Raw genomic sequence first — 6,930 nt, 5'->3', positions numbered from 1 at the left:
TATCACTATTAAGCTAAACTAACAATTAAATTAGATTGAATCAAGGAAGGGAAACGTTAGGGAGTTGGGGATAGTCTAGGGACATCGGGGGAAATGAACTACCATCTAGCAATCATGAATGATGTAATGAAATAGCACATAGGGGAATGAAAACTAATGACGTACTCGCCACCTCTCGGATAGAGCACGCGAAGCAACCTATCCTATGGAAAAGCTTTCGCATAGTCCTAAGCTAGATTAGCTTGCATATAATAGGAACTATCATTCACTTGTATGAATTAGGCGCATAGTGTCTTGCCAAACCTAAATCATACATTCTAATGTAATTCAATCAACTAGCTTTTACAACTACTACTCAATTGATCATTGAAAATCCTAGCACTAAATCAATTTAATCACATCAATCATTCATCAATCAAATCATCAATTTCCCCTAATTAAGCCCCTAGATTCTCCCCTTTCCCTAACCTAAATCTACTCACTAGCCATTCTAGGAATCAACAAATCCATTAATACTAAGCTAGCAAGCATGAAATTGAAGGAATAAGAGGAGAGAATCAAGAATTCAATTGCAAACTAAAATCAACAACTAGAGAATTGAGAATTAAAATCAAAGCAAAAGAAGTTCAAGAAGTTGAAGAAGTTGAAGAACAATCAAAGAACTATGACAAATTAGCATGAACAAAATACTGAGAACTTGAATTAAATTGCAATAAAAGGAGAAGAGTTGAAGAAATTATAGATTTGAAGCTTGAAATCAATGAATTTCTCTCTCTAGAACACTAGCTTGAAGAGCAAACCTTCTAAAACTTCCTAAATTCTGTTTCTGAAATTAACTTCCCTTCTAATAAAAATAATGAAAATTTTATTTATACAAACCCCTAAAAATGAGAAGTTTAAACTCGAAAAGGGGATCCCGCGCAGCCGTGCGAACGAGCATACCCAGCTGCGATCGCATCAGTGCGAGCGGGCCCTGATTTCATGCGAACGTGTTCAGCGACGATTTTTCTTCTTCGATCCGTGCGATCGTGCTCACAACCCGTGCGATCACACAGGCCTGACTTAGCCCAATTCTGAGAAATCTTCATGTGCTCGCACGGAAAATCAGTGCGAGCCCACCAAAAATCCGTGCGAGCGGGCTCTTCTTTGTGCGATCGTACGAAATTCCAAATAGTTCCTGCATCGTTTTTTCGATTTCGTGCGAGCACACACTCCTGGGGCACGAGCGCACGAGCCTGCTTGACTTTGGAGACCACTTTGCTGACCCGTGCGAACACACAGAAATTCTGTGCGATCGCACGGGCTCAGTTCGAGCAATTCTCAAGTATTTTCCATCATTTCAACATTTTTACCTGAAAAGTTCATAGATGGAATAAGGGGATAAAAATGCAACAAAACTATAAAAAACTAACAAAAAGCATAATAAAATTCTATAAAATCCTAGGCCTAGAGCGACATAAATGCCGCTCATCAGGCAATATCATCGTTTCCGGAATATTCATTTCTTTGCCTTTGACGATCTCAGCTCCCACTGAAACCAAGATCCGTCGATTCAGAATATTGATTAGATAGATTATTTAATGCCATTAAATACTTGATCCGTTTACGTACTATTTGTGTGACCCTACGGGTTCAGTCAAGAGTAAGATGTGGATTTATATCATTAATCCACTTGAACTGAAGCGGCCTCTAGCTAGGCATTCAGTTCACTTGATCTCACTGAATTATTAACTTGTATAATTAATACTGAACCGCATTTATTAGACTTATCATTATATAGATACTTGGACCAAGGGCATTATTTCCTTCAAGGACGAGCAGCCAACGGCTCGGGCGGCCCGTACTCCGGAAGCGCCTCGTCACCGGGTGAGCGATGATCCGCCGCCGGAGGAAACTGCTCCACATAGTCCTTCGGCACAGCCTTAATCACCGACCAGATAATCTTAGCCTTATCTCGGGACGAGAAATGTCGTGACGGAGGAATGTTGCGAATTTCCTCGTCCAGGTAGGTGTTAGGATTCCAGGTAGGTGTCAGAAGCTGCACAAAGAAGAGACAGGAGTTTACAAGAGCACTTAATGAAAAAAAACAACTAAACTCGAGAATCCTAACACCTACCTGAATCATTCCAGCTTCTGACACCTACCTGGAATCCTAACACACTGGACGAGGAAATTCGCAACATTCCTCCGTCACGACATTTCACGTCCCGAGATAAGGCTAAGATTATCTCGTCGGTGATTAAGGCTGTGCCGAAGGACTATGTGGAGCAGTTTCCTCCGGCGGCGGATGCGCAGTTTGGGCCCATGCAGGCGGTTCTCCTGGATGTATGCGTCCAACTTTTGTTGTCGTTTCGTCTTTGTACTTTGCGGTCATTATCCTTTCTTAACTTGTATTTTTCTCGCAGCTGCTTATTAAAGTCGAGGGCTTTAAGCGCTGGCAAGCTGAAGTAACCAGTCAGCTTCAGCGGCAGGTTCATCGGGCCACCAATGCCGGCGACTATGCCATGGCGACGGTGGAGAAGGTTCGGCTGGAGATGCAGGAGACCATTGAGGCTCAGAGCAAAGAGCTGGCCGTCCTGAGGAGTGATAAGAAGCAGTGCTTGATCAAAATAAATGAGCAAGTATTTACTATTGAAACCCTCAATGCTGAAGCCCTTTCTGCCCAGTCGTTCCTCCAAGAAGCCGAAGCCAAGGTGAAGGAAGCCGTGGGCCTGCGGCAACAGATCGCTAGCCTTGAGGAGATGGGACACATTACGACGCACCCTTGAGAGGTGCGTCACGATTCTCAGAAAACTAACTACTTTGGCTTTGCTATTTCTCCTTTTATTTAACGAATCTCAAGTTTCCGGGCTTAATTCTTCAGCTATAAGGGACAGGATACGTTCTGTTCGATTTTTGGATCGATTGCGACAGAACGCGGGATCAATTTCGCAGCGTGAGGCTTAGGCTTAGGGGTTGGAGTCAATACTCAGAATATGAATTGTGTGTTGTGTTCACGTCGAATTTGGGGCTGTATTTATAGGGAAGAGTTCGTGGAAAGATAGAATTGTAGAGCTCTAATCCGAGAAGAATTAGGAGAGAACACGTACCCTGGTAATTTCAGCGCCCAGGGCTGGGCGTTAAAGATTTCGGCGCCCAGCTCTGGGCGTTTAAAATGGGATCCAGGCAATTTCAGCACCCAGGGCTGGGCGTTGAAAATGATGTTTGGGCCGAGTTCTTTGTCAGATTTGGACTCTTAGAATCCGGAGTGTTTGAGACTTATCCGAGTCTTTTAGTGCGTATTAACTTTATGACGGAATGCGTCTGGGCCCGTTACAAACTCTAGGTTCGTTAGGATTTTAATCAATACGTAACTCTTACTTTCGAATTATACTAGGAATACGATTCCTCTTGCAAATTCTATCTCTTTTAAGATTTATGTTGGAGTGCAACACCTAATTCTGACAGGTTTCTATCTTTTATGACTTGCCACTTTTAACAACTACCTATTATGGCAGTTACTATTTTTAGCAGGTTTCTATAAATAGCAGGTTCGGGTGAAATGAAAAGGGTGATCGAGATTCGTTATTTTATAGGAGATGCGTTTCCAAGTGGAGATTTTGTTAGGTTATGATTCATATGACAGTTCATAAATCATGCGGAAAAACCATAAAGCCAGGAAACATATTATTTACACATAATCATTTAGCATAGTTTAGATGCATACTCTTTGTTGCGTGCCTTCCCTAGCTGCGCCCGAACCGAACAAGAACAAGTCTTTAGGACTCCAAGTGTCGTCCCTCCGTAGATAGTCCACAGCACGTCCGGATCCGCCTTAAGATTGACCAACTAGAATCGCCCTTAAGGTTCTAATATTTTCGGTTAGGTAGGCAAGAATATTGGCTGATTTTTCTGCTTAAAAATCTTAGTTTTGAATACTTAAAACTTGTGTATAAATAATGACCCCTAGGCCTTTATTTATAGAGTTATGGAAAAGGAATCGTAATCCTAGTAGGATACGAATTAATTGAAATTAGAATCCTACATGAATTCTATTTAATTAATTTATCCAATTAGGAATAGGAATTTAATCATACACTAACTCTGTAGATTTAGGAATCACGCATGAGCACAAACTCACACACACACGGCAGCCACAAGGGCTGCCCATGCGCGTGCGAGCAGCAGCCCACGTAGCGCGGCCCACGCATCCGTGGCCTTGGCGCGCGCTGGGCCTGCCTTGCGGTAGGCCTGGGCGCTGCCTTGGCTGGGCTTGTGGCGCGCGTGCTTGCTGGGCGATGGCCCGGCTTCGTGCTGGGCCTTCGTCCGGCAGGCCTCGTCCGATGCTAATTCGTACGATACGCTTCCGATTAAATTTCCAGTTCCGGAATTTATTTCCGATACGAACAATATTTAATATTTCCGATTCCGGAATTAATTTCCGTTTCGAACAAATATTTAATATTTCCGTTTCCGGAATTATTTTCCGATTCCGGTAATATTTCCGATTCTGACAATATTTCCGTTTCCGGCAATATTTCCGATTCTGGTAATATTTCCATTTCCAATAATATTTTCCGATACGTACCATGTTTCCGTTTCCGGCAACATCTACGATTTGGATAATATTCATATTTCCGATACGATCCATATTTCCGTTTCCGGCAATATCATCGTTTCCGGAGTATTCATTTCTTGCCTGTGACGATCTTAGCTCCCACTGAAACCAAGATCCGTCGGTTCCGAATATTCATAGATGGAGTATTTAATGCCATTAAATACTTGATCCGTTTACGTACTATTTGTGTGACCCTACGGGTTCAGTCAAGAGTAAGCTGTGGATTAATATCATTAATTCCACTTGAACTGAAGCGACCTCTAGCTAGGCATTCAGCTCACTTGATCTCACTGAATTATTAACTTGTTAATTAATACTGAACCGCATTTATTAGACTTAACATAGAATGCATACTTGGACCAAGGGCATTATTTCCTTCAGTCTCCCACTTGTCCTTAGGGACAAGTGTGCATTTCCTAATTCCTTTGTCGCTCGATGCTTGCTCTTGAACATAAGGTAAGAGTTGTCATCCTTATTATGTCCAGAGGTGTTCCTCGGTTTCAGAGTTCAACTGATCAAATAAACAGATAATCATAGCCTATGATTCATCCGAGCACGGCCATGCATTTCACAGTTTCTAGCTCTCCGAGTGGCCTTGTACAACTTTTAAGCATCTCTTCCCGATTTATGGGAGGACAATCCCAATCTTGCGATCTTGAGATTAGACTTCGTTTGATAGGTGATTACCTGAGCGTTGCCTTTATAGCCTCCTTTTACGGTGCGACGGTTGGTCAACGTCAAAGCAACCAGTTCTCAAACAAGTAATCTCAAATCACTCAGGTATTGAGGATTTAGTGTCTAATAATTTAATGAAATTTACTTATGACAGACTTTCATCTCTTACAGTAAAGTTTCATAGGTCTTGTCCGATACTAGTCTTCCCAAAGTAAGTATCTATGCAAATGATTATGACATTGCCATGTCCACATAGTTCAAGAAACAGAACTACTAGTCATCTTGCATTCTAGTCGTCTAACGTTTTCTATGCGTCCAATTTTATAGAAAACTCCGACTAGGGACCATTTTCAACCTTTGACATTCAAGTTCACTTGATAGACATTTCTTAGTCACAGGACTGGTCCTGACAGTCTATCTTGAATATTTCGTCAAATTTGAAGGGACTCATCATTTAATACTAAACCAAGATTAAATGGAATATGAAAATACATTTCATATATGATAAATGTTCAACCCCAATGTTTTATAACCATGGGCCTCAAACCCATCTTCTAAAACAATTCATGGAATTCAAAGCTATGCTTGATTTCCAGTGCTACAACGTGAGTGTTGCTTCTCACTTGTTGCATAGGTTTAGTTATCATGCTTTGCCAATCTTAATATATTTTTCATCGAATGTTCTTCGAGATATGATGATAAGATCTTTTCGAGTTTGTTTATTTTGTGATCTAGTCTTTCTTGCTACATTAGTGGTACTACGCATTTTGCAATGAAGAACCATTAAGTCAACAGATATGTGATCTTCCCAAGTTCAATGAAGAACTAATTAACATAAACAACTCTGTTTTATTGCTTCTTAGGCAATAAGTACTTTTACTTCAACTGTTTAGGTTGCTAGTGATGCTTTGTTTGGATTTGCTTATCCAAGCAGTTCACAGATATGTGGAAGACTTTCCAGCTGTATCTTAGAACATAGAAATTAATATTTTAATTTCCCACGCAACAACTCATGGTCTCCAATCCATGTTGCCATTTCGAAACACGATGCTCTTTAGCTCGTCCTTGTCAATGGTTAACTCCAAAGGGGTCTTGCTTGATCCTTTGCCAGTGTTTCTGCGTGTAGCATCAATATTTAGCATATCTTTATTTCCTTGAATCAAGAACTATTCCTATGTACCTTTTCAAGTACCATAAGTATTCTTGATCTCAATCTAGTTGATCTTCACTTAGATCAATAGAGATTAGTATATGTTCGTCATGGCTAAAGTCATACGATACGTTTTTGGCGATCCTCATATTATATCATACATGATATATTCTTTTGCAGAATAATTCCCAATTGAATTCTATTCATGTAACTTTAGCTTATTCAATTTCAGCAGATACTGAATCCAGCTAAATTCTTTGACATATAATATAGGTTAAGAATCTCATTTAGACTCTTTGATGTTTAACTTAGTAAATGCTTATACATAGTTCAAACATCCTTTACTTAGATTTATTCACATGGGTCGAATATCTCCAATGGAGACTTTCGTGTTTGATTTAGTAAATGCCATTACTTAATCCAAAACAATATCATAAGATTTTTGTAAATAGATCTTAATACCCAGTATGTACTAAGTTTCGCCATGGTCCATCATTGATGAATAATT

The sequence above is a fragment of the Spinacia oleracea genome, chromosome 3, assembly GCF_020520425.1.
Source record: "Spinacia oleracea cultivar Varoflay chromosome 3, BTI_SOV_V1, whole genome shotgun sequence".
NCBI lineage: Eukaryota > Viridiplantae > Streptophyta > Magnoliopsida > Caryophyllales > Amaranthaceae > Spinacia > Spinacia oleracea.
Note: the sequence above shows the minus strand (reverse complement) of the source record.